Source organism: Lutra lutra, chromosome 8, assembly GCF_902655055.1.
Source record: "Lutra lutra chromosome 8, mLutLut1.2, whole genome shotgun sequence".
Classification (NCBI taxonomy): domain Eukaryota; kingdom Metazoa; phylum Chordata; class Mammalia; order Carnivora; family Mustelidae; genus Lutra; species Lutra lutra.
In genome coordinates this window covers 50,028,935-50,043,793 of record NC_062285.1, presented here as the reverse complement: position 1 = coordinate 50,043,793, position 14,859 = coordinate 50,028,935, and the positions used below count along the sequence as shown (strand labels likewise).

The 14,859-nt window shown below is 51.2% G+C and overlaps 1 long non-coding RNA gene across 1 annotated transcript; it reads left to right on the top strand.

The window, feature by feature from the left end:
- The first annotated feature begins 7,714 nt into the window (after positions 1–7,714).
- LOC125106655 (uncharacterized) lies at positions 7,715–12,230 on the top strand. The gene is made up of 3 exons (XR_007129385.1): positions 7,715–7,782; positions 9,672–9,827; positions 11,899–12,230. It is a non-coding gene; the product is annotated as an uncharacterized LOC125106655 (long non-coding RNA).
- The last annotated feature ends 2,629 nt before the right edge of the window (positions 12,231–14,859 follow it).

Genomic DNA, 14,859 nt, shown 5'->3' with positions numbered 1-14,859 from the left:
CAGGACAGGGAGTGTTCTGAGAGCCTCAGTGAAGCAATTATACATTTCTGGCATGTTGGGTGACTCGTGTCTCAACTTCACACACCATCAAAGACCTTGGAATTGTCAAGGTCAGGATATTTAAAACCACATTCTTGGGAGTGTTCTGGACACTGCCAGCTCAGCTCAGGAAGAGAGACTTGCCCAGAGGACAGCTGTCAGGGTTAGTGCCCACAGTTTATGGCAGGTCTAACAGCATGCAGCAGTTATGGGTATGGCTGTGTTGTTATTTAGTTCTAGTTGGTGATTGCCAAGTGACCACAGATTTCTCTTTATTTGTTGTCCTAAACATTTAATTCAGCACCTACTGTATGCCAGACACCAGGGAGGATACAAAGATGTGTAGGCACAAACCTACCCCAGATGAGCTCACAGACCAGAAAGGAACATAGTGGTCCTGCAGAAACTCATGAACAATAATCACACCCACAGGCAGGGTATTATAAGCTCACTAAGGAAGGATATACAACTTGGGAGTGGTGGAGATGATGGTAGGGTATAGGGAAATCTTCTGGGAGTAGGGTCCTGGGCTGAATATGTAAACTGAAGTAAGTTAACCAGGCCAACTTCAGTTTCTGGCCAAGATGGAATAACAGGGGTGGAATTTACCCTACCACCTGAAGTAATGAGAAAGTTGTACAATATATGTGAAACAATGGTTTTGGACATTAGCACAGGACAATCGTCCTCAGGAGAGGGAAAACAACCCAGGTGAGCCCTGTAATTGCTTTAGCCTACTGTCTTGAGAGAGTTCCTAGGGTGTAGCACAAAGAGGAGGACACAGGGAGGACACAGGTGAAGTTCAACAGTTTCTCAGAGTTGAGGAGATGGACCAGGGAATCTAGGGAGGCCAAGGCAGCTACAGTTTTCAGGGCAGAACACCAGAGAAGAGTGAGGAACAGAGGAGGGAAGGATGAGAGGAGAGAGGGAAATAGAGAAAGAGATAGGAAAGGAGATATCCAGAAATCTGCAGAGAGTTCCTTTGAGTCTTTCGCTGAGTATTGGTCAGAGCATGTGTATATGGAAACCACCTGAGTGAGGGAAACAACCATGAGAAAAGGAACACAGGAAATAATCTCTGGAGCTCACACAAGGCAAAGAATAATTTGCTTTTGGGAAACCTGGGTGGCTCAGTGGGTTAAGCCTCTGCCTTCGGCTCAGGTCATGATCTCAGAGTTCTGGGATCGAGCCCCACATCGGGCTCTCTGCTCAGCAGAGAGTTAATTAAGTTCAATTAAAAAAAGACATATAGGGGACGCCTGGGTGGCTCAGTTGGTTAAGCAGCTGCCTTCGGCTCAGGTCATGATCCCAGCGTCCTGGGATCGAGTCCCACATCGGGCTCCTTGCTTGGAGGGGAGCCTGCTTCTCCCTCTGCCTCTGCCTGCCATTCTGTCCACCTGTGCTTGCTCTCTCTCCCTCTCTCTCTGACAAATAAATAAAATCTTAAAAAAAAAAGACATATAATGTTCAAGAAAGTAAAAGAAAGATTAAACATGTTAAGTAAAAGCAATGCAGATATAAAAAAGATCCAAATCGGGGTGCCTGGGTGGCTCAGTGGGTTAAAGCCTCTGCCTTAGGCTCAGGTCATGATCCCAGGGTCCTGGGATCGAGCCCCACATTGGGCTCTTTACTCAGCAGGGAGCCTGCTTCCCCCCACCCGCCCCGCCTGCCTCTCTGCCTACTTGTGATCTCTGTCTGTCAAATAAATAAATAAATCTTAAAAAAAAAGAAAAAAAAAGATTCAAATCAAACTTCTAGAGATGAAAAACAATATGAAGTGCAAAACACCCTGGATGGGATTAACATCAATTAGACACTGCGGAGGAAAACACTAGTAAATGTAAAGACATAATTATAGAGACTATCCAAAATGAAATACAGGGGGAATAAAAAGACTGAGGAAAGGAAAAAAAAAACAAAACAAAACATCAATAATCTCTGAGAAAACTCCTGGGGCCTAACATATGTGTAATAGGAGTCTCAGAAAAAGGAGGCAGGCAGAAAATATAATAAAAAAATAATGGCCAGGGCTATTAGCCTGGCTGGCTAAGTTGGAAGAGCATAAACCTGCTCATCTCAGGGTTGTGAGTTTGAGCCTCATGTTGGGTGTAGAGATTACTTAAAAGTAAATAAGTTAATAAAATTTTTAAAAATGACCCAATATATTCCAAATGTCATGAAAACTATAAACCCAAGAAGGTCGATGAACCCCTAGCACAAGAAACTGAGCTGTATAAAGGCACATCATAATCAAACTGCTTAAAAGCAGTACTAAATAGAATATCTTATAAGCATCCACAGGGAAAAGGACATCCTGTATAAAGGAACAAAGATAAAAATGACAGCAGACTTCTTTTTAAAATAATGAAAGCCAGGAGTCAATGGAACAACATCTTTAAAGTACTGAAAGAAATAAAGGTCACTCTAGAATTTTATACCCAACAAAAATAACTTTCAGAAACCAAAGTGAAATTTCAAGCAAACTTTGAAAAAATTCATCACCACCAGACTTACACTATAGGAAATGTTGACAAAATCCTTCAAGCAGAAGGAAAATTATACTGGGTCAAAGTCTGGATCTACACGAGGCAATTAAGAGCACTAGAATTGAGGTGTTTCATCTAACAGATGAAGAAGTAGTAGTATCATTAGGATATCACAATTTTGAAACCCCAAAGAATAGTGTATCTAGGCAAGCATGAACAATGGCTGACAGTATGACAAAAAGGGAGACAACCAGATATCACATTCATCGATAGAGACACACTTCACCACCTGTGTAAAGAAACCTTGACCAAAAAGCAGAAAAAAAGTGGTCATAATATTCAAACCTGATTCTAGATCTAACTACCAATTTACAGGATGTATAAGGGGCAGGAAAACATTTAAGTGACACCACTTGGTTTTAGTAAACAAACAAACCCAGATTTGGGAAATTCTGTAGGATAAACCACCAGATTTTTTTTTCATCAAAAACAAACAGGGAAACAAACTTGCAAGGAGATAGAATAAGAAAGAGTGACAGTTACGTGGAGGGGGATCTGTAGACAGCAAGGGACTTAAGTAACACATCAGTCGGTCACAGCATGTGGTTATTTAGATCCTTAATTCTAACTGAAAAGGGAAAACTGGATGGCATTCAGGAGAATGTGAACACTGACAGGTATATGAAGGAATTATTGGAGGAAAAAAAAAAGTGAGCCAGGCCAGGAGAGGAGGAAGTTCACTCCAGAGGGTGGGGACAGCAAGGGCCAAGGCGTGCTTTCTTAGTGAGAGGGGAGCAGTCTGGCAGCTTCCTGCTGCATACACGTCCTCTCTTACCTCCAGGCTCGGGCTGGCTCTGCTGCTCTGGTTTTGGAGGCAGGAGAAGACCGAGTAATTGACATGGAGACTATTTATGTCAATGTTTTCTGGCCTCCTGGGTGTAGAGGTTGCCTTAAGAGGAAGTCCTGAGGGTTGTCAAGGCCATTCTCAGCAACAAGGGACAAGGACTGAGCAGCGTGGGTAGGACAGAGCTTTGAGGGCCCTAACCTCATCCCCACCTCCCAGGTCTGCCCCAGGGGGGAGAAGACCAAGATGGGGAGACCTAGCAAAGAGAAGAAGAGGAAAGAAAGGAGGGAGGAGAGCCCCAGAGGCTGGGGTTAGAGCTCAGTGTGCATTCAGGGCCTTCAAAGTGCTGTTTGACTTCAGGCTCTAAACATCGAGGGGCATGCTGCCCTCCTCCCCTCATGCTGCCTGCAGGCTGGGTGGAGGGCAAAGCTTTGAGAAAGGACAGAGGAAGGGGACGCTCTGGCCACTGAGACTACAGAGTTTGCTTAGGTCGACAAGAAAGCTGATGTGATGAAATGGCTGAAGGACAGCCGGGGGACCTGACCCTGGCTTACCCATGATCACGCAGGGTTGACCACATACACCAAGGGGCCCCTGTTCTGTGGTTCATTGTTGCACCACATGCTCAGTGAGAGACAGCAAGAATCTTATGAGCTTAATGGTACCTGATTATGCTGGGCCCTCTTCTAGGTGTTTTACATATTCATTTCATCTCCTCAACAACCCTTTGAGGAAGTTACTGTTATTAAACCCATCAGAGAGATGAGGTAACAGCCTAGAGAGGAGAAGTCAATTACTTGAGGTCACACAGACAGTAAGTGGCCCAGTTGTAACTGAACCTAGGGAAAATCTAGTTCCAGAACTCACGCTCTTTGCCACTCCCCTGAACAGCGGCAGTGACCTGGGGCCAGGCCAGTGTCAGCCCACTCCCCGGACCGAGCTTTGTGCGGCCTCTTCCTTTCCCCCCAGGCCAGCTGGGGCTCAGGGATGGAGGCTTCCTGGTGCTCTGGAAGAGACCTTGGAACCACGCTGGAAAAGCCACCCTGTGCACGAAGGGCTGTTTGGGCCCCAAGGCTGGGGAAGAGTTTGCCAAAAACAATAGCAAGCCTGCCCTAAACTGTTCTCAGCTGCACAGCCTGGACGCTGGGCTGCTTGTCCATGATTCTTATCAGCTCTCTGACAGGGAGCTCTGAATGGCGAGCATTCCAATCCCAGAATATTAGTTGAGAACTGGGGAAGGGGGTGCCTAAGGGAGCACCCTGCCAGGAGGGGGCATCGGAAAGGCCTGGATGTGAAGCCCAGCCTCGCTCTTGGTGGGCAGCTGGGGCCCCTCCCCAGGTTCTGGCAGAACACCCTTGAACAATTTAGCCTGAAATAGCATAAGAACTTCTTTCCCATTTTTTTTTCCAGGCTTTTGGATGAAATTATATTTTACAAATGACTCATTATTATATTTATAGCTTCTCTCCAAATGATTCAAATTGTGGTTTGTCGCCTCCCTGTCTCTCAGCTCCCCCCAGCTCAACAGGGAGAAGTGCTGTTTACTGTATGGCCAGGTGTGGCTGCGGAGAGCAGCTCTGCCCTCCCTATAATTACGTTTGCCTGAGCCCTGACAAGCACCCCAACGCGGTTAGTCATGTGCAGCCTTTGTTCCAGCTTGTTGTTGGGAGACAGTATCCGACATTAACTCAGCTTGGAATCTGCTCCTGGAGGAAGTGCATGTGTGTGGTGCGGGGAGTGGGCGCGAGTGGGTAGCAGGAGGGGGAGGCCTGTTCTCGGGGAGGCTGTGACAGAGGGTGCCTTTGTGAGGGCAAAGAGGGGAAGCTGAAGCTGTGGTTCCTCAAAGCCCGGGGAGAGGAGGCTGGGGTGCGATAAGGCCTGCGTCTTGGTGGGGTGGGCAGTACTCCGCCCGCACCTGCCACCCCCAGCCTCCAGGGAGGAGTGGAGAGGCAGCTGGTGGCTCAGACTTCTCAGGCTGGGCTAGTGTCACGTTGACACTTCACAGTTTCTTGTGAGGAACCACCCTAGCTCTTTCTGGAAGGGGCGCGGGGGGAGGGGGTGTTCTTGAGTTCCCTCCCCCCACCAGAGAGCTCCTCAATGAGTGACTGCTCAGGTCCCCTCTCCCCACCCACCCTGGCTGCTCCTGAGCTCCCAGGAAGGTGTGGTCTTGTGGTGCAGCTCTCTCTCACACAGGCCACCTTGGAGAGGAAGGGTGGAGAGGAGTCCGGGATGAGGCCCTATTTACTCTACTAGGTGCCCCTGGGATCAAAGTCCCCCTAGTCTGCTCTGCCTGGGTACTAAGAAAAGGTAAAAGGCCACAAAATGGGAAAGATCATTTTGGCATTCCTGGTGACATTCTGAGTGCCTCACAACAACCCCCTGCCCCTTGGGGTCCTTGGATCTTAGGGGTGGAGACCCGCAGATGCCTCTGGCTGGCTGTGGGGTGAGGGCTCCAGGCCAGCAGCAAGGAGAGTCACCCCAAGCGCCCACAAGGCCCAGAGGAGGGAAGGGAAACAGGCCACTCCAGAGGGAGCCAGCTTCTCCGGAAACTTCTGCAGACCCCTTCCTGTGCTTTACAGGAACATTGGCTCCTTGGCGGTAGCGATCCTGCAGCTGGGCCGCCCTGGCTGCACAGGAGGCCGGGTGGCGTGTGGTGGGAAGCCTGCACTTGGACGTGGTCTGAGCCCGGGGCTCTGTTTGTGTCCCCAGATTGCCTGCCCGGGTTCCTTCAGGCCTGCTTCCATTTTCACTTCTTGGCACTGCCTGAGTGAGTGGGAAGGGGACTCGGGAGGAGGTGATGTGGGAATGGGTGTGGATGAGCATAACGTAATTATTGGTGAAATCAGTATGAAGCCTTAAGCAGATGACTTCCATCTGGGCTCAGCTGGGTCCCTGTGAAGCGCCTAAGCCGGTTCTGAGGCACAGCAGAGACCGGGAGCCCTGGGACCTCTCCCTTTAGGATGTTCTATGGAGGTGGGAAGGGGCCCTTAAGCCTCTCCTCAAAGGAAAGGGGAGGCTGAGAGGACCAGAAAGGGTTGTATGAGGCAGGGTGGCAAAAGGAAGGGAGAAGGGGCACCTGGGTGGCTCAGTGGGTTAAAGCCGCTGCCTTCAGCTCAGGTCATGATCTCAGGGTCCTGGGATCAAGCCCCCCATTGGGCTCTCTGCTCAGCAGGGAGCCTGCTTCCTCCTCTCTCTCTGCCTGCCTCTCTGCCTACTCGTGATCTCTGTCAAGTAAATAAATAAAATCTTTAAAAAAAAAAAAAAGGAAGGGAGAAGGTCAGGTGTGGCCTTACCTGGGCCATGGGTGACCTGAATGTCCTCCTCAGGCCTGAGGGAAAGAGAGAATTTATTGGAAAGAAGTGCTAGGGGCTCCTGGCTGGCTCAGTCGGTGGACCGTGCAACTCTTTATCTCGGGATTGTGGGTTCGAGCCCCATGCTGGGTATAGAGATTACTTAAAAAAAATAAAATATTGAAAGAGAGACAGAAAGGAAGAAAGGGTGAGCAAGCTGCCTCTTACTTCAGGTGCAAGCCAAGCCAGGGCTGGGGGGCTCCAGCCACAGGGAAGCCAGCTGGTGTGGTCAGACTGAGGGGCAGCCAACTCGACCAACTGAGGCCACCTTTGGAACACCTTCTTTATGGGGTTTGTGGTATGTGGTAGCCCTACTTGTGTTGGTCCTTTTCCATCAGTGTTTTGACAGCCATGTCAGTGGACTGAGAGTGTTTTGAACATTATTATAGAAGGTGCCATTTTCGAATGTGTGCTCATGGGCTATACCTGGCATCTCTCCTACTCCCCGCTCCAGCTGTGCTCCCACTTGGAACCCCATTCCATGCTTCATCCAGGCAATGCTACACGCATCCTGTGGGCAAAGCTGGAGGCTGGCTCGGAATAAAGGCTAATCATGGAGAAAATACATTATTGCAGCAAAAGGGGGCCTTTGTAGCAGATGAGCAGCCCATGAAGGATTTGCTCCATTGTACGTTGGATGAGGATGATGATTTTGGGTGTTGACTGAAAATCAAAATATTTTAGGCTTATTTGTATACCTCCTTATTTTAAGTAGCAACTTCTTACGTCTGAGGTGTTTTTAGTCTGATGGAGTGAAATGAGAGATGAGAGACCAGCTTGCGCACACTTCTCAAGGTGTGTTCCCTTCCATCATCTCACTCAAGGCTGGATATCGTCTTCTCCACTTTCTTTCTAAGGATATGGAGACAGATGAAATAACTTGCCCAAGACCACACAGCTAATGAACGATTGAACTAGGTTTAGAACCAAAGTCTAAAGCCTCCTGGTCCAATGGTGACCCCTTTGCGGTTCTTCTGTTTTCCCCCCAATTGAGAAGGAAGCGTATGCCTCCAGCAAAATGGGCGGAGTCAGCAGAGACACTGACCACTGAGTCCGAGAGCAGGTGAGGGTGCTCCCTTTATTTATTTATTGTTTTTTAAAGATTCTATCCATTTATTTATTTATTTGTCAGAGAGAGAGAGAGCGAGAGCGAGCGCACACAAGTAGGCAGAATGGCAGACAGAGGTGGAGAGAGAAGCAGTCTCCCAGCCCAGCAAAGGAGCCCGATGCGGGACTCGATCCCAGGACCCTGGGACCATGACCCAAGCCAGAGGCAGTGGCTTAACCGACTGAGCCACTCAGGCGTCCTGAGGGTGTTCCCTTTTAGCTCTGGAGCTCTGGGACTGGTGTTCCCAGAGCAGCAGTGATCCCATGCAGCAGAAGGAAAAGCCCGCATTTGTTGAATTAACGGCAAGTCTCTTTTGGGGTCAGAGTTTTACCACATTTTTGCATTGTGGTAAAATATATGTAAACTGAAATGTACCATTCTGCACGTAGCTCAGGGACAGTAAGTACATTCACATTGACAGTAAGTACACTGGGTGACCATCACTACTACCCATCTTCAAAACCTTTTTCATCTTCCTAAACTGAAACTCCATACCCACTACACAGTCATTCCCATTCTCCCCTCTCCCTAGCCCCCGGCAACCGCTAATCTTTCTGTCTCTGGGAAGTTGACTTCTCTGAGTTCATCATGTGAACCCAGAGGAATCTGGGTAAGTGCAATATTGTAAGTGGAATCTTACAATATTTGCCCTTTTGTGTCTGCCTGATGCTTATTTTTAATTGGCTCATCACTTTCAATGACAACAGAGGTGGTGCAGGTGAGTAGCACCCCATGCCCAGAGAGGAGTAAAAAAACAAAAACAAAACCAAGAGAACAAAACAGGGAGAGAAAGAACAGGAGTGATTTGGGGTGGATTTCTTGACTGTCAGGGGTACCAGATGTAAGGGGGTGGTGGTGGCGGGTGGATAGGAAGAAAGTGTTACATTGAAAACAGAGTGCTGTGCTTTATCATCCCAGCGGAGGGGTAGCGTCCTCCCTGGGAGGTAGATGCCTCCTTTTTGAGATTTATGTTATGATGGACCCTGATGGGGAAGCCACTCCAGTGAGAACAGTGTGGTCCTCTGACCATGCAGAAGGCAATACAAATGGTTCTGCAGGAGAAATCCACAGGACCTTGGAATTTGTGTCTGGAAGAGAAGAGGCTGGAGAAGATAGGATATGCTGGGACTTAGGATGAAGTGAGAAATATTTTGAGGCAGGGGAATGGTTGATGAAGTTTTAGGGGAGTAATGTCTATGCGTGGATCCGAATGTGCTTGCTATGGTCCCCCCCGTTACCCCAAACTTTGAGTCAACATCTGCTTCTGTGTCCTTCAGCCTTCTGCAGGTCCAGGGGCAGCTGTGGGATTAGGAAGGGAACAAGGGGGCAGTGCCAGGAGGGAGGGAGGGACAGTGGCTGCAGCAGGTGAGACGCAGATGGAGATAGAAAAACAGGGAATCAGAGCCAGAGGTCACCAGAGGAAGCACAGACCCTCTGCGAACCCTGGGGACAGAGATGGTGTTGGGGGCAGGAGGTTAGGAGGATCGCGAGGTTGGGGGGGCACAACGATGGAGTCCCGACAGTACGTGGGGTGGGGTTCAAGTCATTTCCTTGAGTATTAGGTGGCAGGCATTCCAGGTAGACAACTGGAAGGAAGGTGTGGATGTGGATCTTCTCTTCCTGGGAACCTAGTGGCAAGATCTAGCCAGGGCACAGCTGGGTAATTGAGGAAGCAGGGGCTCTCTGAGGCCCCCTCAGCTCAGCTCACTGCCTTTGGGATTTCTGTATGCATGGGGAAAGCTATTGTGTTTTGAAAGATGGAGATGGAGATAGAACCAAAGCCCAGCCCAGAACGTGTCTTGAGCTTTCAAAACACCATTCTCTTTAAAATCAGCTGAGAGCAGAGACCTGGGGCTGCGACCAGCTCCGATGGAGATGGATGCTTTCTGGACCTCCTAGACACAGCAGGAGCCCAGTGAGAGGGTCTGGCTGCTCCCACCCAGAGACCCCAGAGAAGCCTGGCAGAGAAAGCAAGCTTCATGTTGCCGGGAACGCTTGGAGTTTTCCTAACCGGGTGCCGGGCTGAGTGTGGGCTGGGGTGGAGCCCTGCCTGGAATTAGTGATGCGCCCTGAGATCTTGGGACCAGCCTGCGTGGTGGCGGTGAGGCCGACCGAGGACATTCCCTGCCCCCCGCCCCCGGTTCCTCTCCAGTCTTGGCCCAGAGAACCAAGGCTCACGGCTTGTCTGGCTGGTCCTCATTTTTGTCCCAGCCCAGTAACCCTTCATCAGTGGGTCCTGGAAAAAAGGGCCTGGCTTGGCTCACACTTGAGGAATGTTTGCCAAATGTGTTAGTTGCCACTAAAAGCTTGCAAACTAGGGTGCAGGATGCCATGGGGCTTGGGCTGGCCAGAGGATATGCTCTTTAGAAGTTCCAGAAGTTCCCTGCCCATTGGAAGGGAGAAAGGTCCCTACAGAATCCGAGGCAAGCCTGTGCTGGGGCTGGGCCAGCTTTCCCTCTGGCGGGCCCCTCTGCTCTGGGGGAGCTGTGTGTTCTCTTCTCTGGCAGCTTGGGAAAGACCAGAGGCCCTTTCAGGGAAAGGAGAAAGAGGAAATGGGCTTGAAAAAGCGGCAGTGAAAGCCCAATTCTGAGTTTCAGCTGCCGACCTAGGCCTGGAGTACAAACGCATTTTCTACTCAGGAGAACGTGGAGTGTTCTAAAAGGTTGTTTTGGTTGTGGGGGGGGGGTGCACCATAGAGGCTCAGAGCTTCAGCGTGTGGAGGATCTTAGAGACCGGCTAGTTTAGCAAACCCCCCCCCCCCCATTTTGCTGGAAGGCTAATTTGAAACAGAATGGAATTTGGCAGGGGCTGGGATGCCTTTTTTCTTCAGAGGCCCCATTTCCTGAAGGAGTGTCCGATTTTACCCATTCACTCGTTGCACTCCTTGGTGCGTTTTAAAGAAAACTCAGGGGTCTAATCTGGCTTCTTTGAAAGTAACAGAGCGTGTGGTTTGCAGGGTGTTTTCAGCTTGGAGCCATAATTTGTTTGTTCATCTAAAATGATCGCTCACCACAGGCTTATTGCCAGGTTTCCCTTTGCACGTTATCAGGCTGGGCTTGTGAATGGCTGAGGGAAGCCAGAAACCGGAAAACTCAGGAAAAGCCTGTGCGGAAGGCAGGGGCTGGTGTGGTCTGGGAGGGTCGGAAGGTCGAGGTCATGGTCAACAGGCCTGTGGCTAAGGGTGAATGTCTGAGTCCCTGCACGGGGAGCCTCACTGCTGAGAGACCTGGGCTGGGCGTCTGGGCAGGGCAGCAGGAAGGCTCAAGCCCCCTGTAGAAGCAGCTAAGGCTGCCTTAGGACGAAGGCACCTGGGCTGGTCAGGGAGGGCTCTGGAAGCTTAGAGAAGAGCAGACCTAGAAAAGGGGTCAGCCAGCCTAGCAGAAAAAGAGCAGAGAGAGAGAGCGAGCAAGCAAGTGGCACTGAGGTGGGGCCTGAATTAAATTATAAATTTGGGGAGGGGCCCAGGAGGCTGCCAACTTTGATCTCATTTTCTGGACAGGCCTTTGGGTTACTTCTTAAACCCACCACCCAATCACCAGAGAGTTAGCGCCTTCTGATAGAAGCAGCTCTTGATTCTTGAGACATATGCAGCTGGACTTGGGGACAGCACACGCTGGGTGGGGAATAGGGAGGGGACATATACATGCTGGTGGAGGAGAGGAAGGTCTCTCTGGGAGGCAGAGTGGGGGAGCAGACAGTCAGGGCTTCCGGCTCGTTGTGGGGCTGCGGGCAGTGTCTGTCTTGCTCCCTCCGTGCCTCTAGTTCCCCGTCTGGGCACCAGGCACACAGAAGGCACTCACTACATAACTGAATGAACCCATGGAATGCTCTTCTCTTGAATCCCCAAGTTACCTGAAATTTTTCTTCGTTGGAAGATTTGTTTTGGAAATGATCTCAGCATAAAGACCCTCCATGTGGGGAGGAAGGGAAGCTGGACGAGGGCCCACCTGGCTGTGGGATGCAGAGGGTAGAGGGTGGACTGGAATTCGCCCAGCTCTGCCCACTGTGGCAGGGGTCAGGACAAGAGGATGAATTAGTAACCTCCTGAACTGCACTGGGTTTTTCCTCTAGGTGACAGCTCGGGGCTTATGCTCCAACCCAGCAGATGACCGATGGAGGGAAATAAAGTGGAATTTAAACCGTACCTCTGACAAGGTTTAATCTTTGAAATCCGGTACTCAGGGAAGCTATGGGTTGCCTTCCTTGGACCATTTCGGAGCCCATCTTCCTGGTTATGGAAAGGGCGCTTCGCCCAGAGAGATCTCACCTCTCCTCCCAGCTCTTCGCCCCCAGAAAGCCCCCCAGCCTCTCCTGGGTTTGGTTTTGGAAGTGATCTTTAACCTTACTCTCCCACTATAAGCCCTTCCTGGAAAGCTTGGTACAGTCTTCCAGAGACAGGGATGGCTGAGATGACCTCTTAACCGTTTGTGCATCTCAGGAGGGTCTAAACATTTCCTTTTCTTCAGAGACTGTCGGAGTTAACTCCGCGTGGGCGTGATCTCCTTGTAGCTACATACTCTCCTTCTAATATTTGAAAGATCTGTGATGGTTCTTACGGCCTCCAAATCTTGTATTTATTTTCCTTGGTTCTGTCTGAAAAGGCCACATCGGTCCCCCCGCCCCCCCCCCCCCCCCAAACTAGGTCCTCTGGGCTAAACTCAAGCACCTCTCCGCTCTAGAAATGGCTGATTTTCATCCCGCCGTCCCTACCAAATTATTTCTTCAATCGTCTGCCCCCCGCCCCCGCGGGCTGGGTGTTCCGGGACGCAGAAGCCCGGCCGTGGGGGTCCCGGCTTTGCCCCCTCCGCGGGAAGTTGGGGGAAGCGTCAGTTTCTCCACGCACAGCGGGTGGCAGGCCGAGGGTCCCCGGGAGGGGACGCGCGGGCGGCGGGGGTGTGGGCGGGGACGCCTCCCGCCCGCGTTGCCCAACGCGACCCGCCCCGCCGGGCTCGACGCCGGTCAGTGCGGGCGTCGGGGGCCCCGGGGCAGCGCCACGGGAAGGGAGCGCCGGGGAGGGAGTCCCGCGGCCGGGCCCCTCTGGGAAGGGCTGGAGGCGACGCGGGGAGGGGGCCAGAGGAGGAGGGAGCGTTCCCGCACATCACATGATTTTCCCGCTTATATAAATCACAGCTTGTTTTTCTCCACTGGCTGCAGACTTAAAGGTGCAGTGTCTTCTTTCTCTCCCCAGGGCCGGGTGCCCCGGGGGGTTCTGCCAGCCCCTGAGCTGCACTGGACGGGGCTTCACCCCCGAGGGTGCCAGGGCTCCCGGTTGGGGGAGCACCCCCCATCCATCACCACCCCGGGGACGTGTTGTTTTAGCTGGAAACCGGGGAAGGACCTGGAAATTCGATCACCCAATGAGCAGGCAGTCCCGGGGGGCGAGGTCGGTCAGAGACCTCTCTGGAGACCAGCTGGTCCTGAGAGCGCTGATGCCCAGGATGCCTGTGAGGGATCTTGAGCCGAGGGGTTAAGATGAAACTGACTTGTGGGAGATCTGTGTGGCCAAAATCAGGCTTCTAAGGCTGATGCTTTTGATTCTCACCAGCCCTGGCTAGTTGTTTGAGGCCAACATATGTGGGGGAAAAATCAACACAGGTATAAAGCACCTACTATCTAAGTATTAGGCACTGCAGGGAGAAACCAAGACCTGTTAGTCTTCACCTTCAAGTGCTGTATACTATTTGGGCGATGAGATACAGATTTGGGAGATTTGAAATAGCACTGGTCCATTTCAGTGCTGTTCCAGGTAGTAGGCAATTACTGCCCCTTGAATAGTACAGATGAGTCGTGCAGGCTTCCAGGGAGGGTTGGGAGAAAGCAGGAGGGAGGAGGGAGGAGAGGCGCAGCCTGTGGGGGACCTGGAGGCCACAGGTAGGGCTGGGAGGAAAGGAGCATGGTGTTAGGATGTTGCACAGTGAGTTCTTTTGGATAAAGGGAGGAACTGGAGAATGGAGGAGTAGGGCCTGAGGCTGGAAAGCCCTAGGGGTCAGATGCGGACAGCCTGGAGTGCAGGCCTGGGCAGATGTGGTTTGACAAAGGCAGCGTGGGATCCTCTGAAGGTGCAAGGCAGGTAGATGGTGCCAGGCGTCTGGCAGCAGCGCACACAGCCTAATCTGGAAGCCCTGAAGGAACCAGCTGGTAGCTTCTGCAGAAACCAGGCAGACACAAAGGTTCACAGTGCTAGGATGTTAAGAGAAAAAGTAGAAATGAAAAGTGAGAGGTAGGAGATATTTTTAAGAAGGCATGAAGGTAGTCGAGCGATTGTTTATTTGGGGAGGAAAGAAATGACCAAAAGTGATGGCGATTTTGAGCTTGGGAGGCAGGGGGAAGAGGGCTACCCCCAGGTGGAGAGGGTGTGTCATTGGGAGGGGAGGAGCCGCCTTTAGAGCTATCATTTGTAAGGACAGTGGGATCCTAACTGGGAACTGTCCAGGGGGCTGGAAATCAGGACAGAAGAACAGCACAGAGGAAATAACCCAAAGGATGAAAGAGCTACTATAGATCTGAAAGGAAGCTGACAGAAAGGGAAAAAGAGAAAGAGGCCAGGGAACACCCACGTTTGGGAGGAGGAGCCGGTGACCAGGCTGTGGAGGGAATATGCCCTGATCTGGGTGAGTAGAGGTTCTACCTGAACTTGGTTGTTTACTCTCTCTAAACCTTAGTTTTCTGATCTGTAAAATGGGGATGATAATAATACCTGCATCGTATTCTGTTTGGATTAAAGGAAACGTAGGAAGCATCTCGCAAACGGTACGGTGCTTGGCACATTGCAAGTGCTTAAAGCAAGTATCCTGCTCTCCGCCCTTCTCTCCCTTCTCGGCCCCTCCCTTACTTCCCTGAAGTAGCAGGCACTGGAACAGAGTTTAGTTCTCTCTTTAAAAATTTAATTGGGGGGCACCTGGGTGGCTCATGGGTTAAGCCTCTGCCTTCAGCTCAGGTCATGATCCCAGGGTCCTGGGATCGAGCCCCGCATCGGGCTCCCTGCTGAGCGGGGAGCCTACCTCTCCCTTTCCCTCTGCTGCTTTGCCTGCT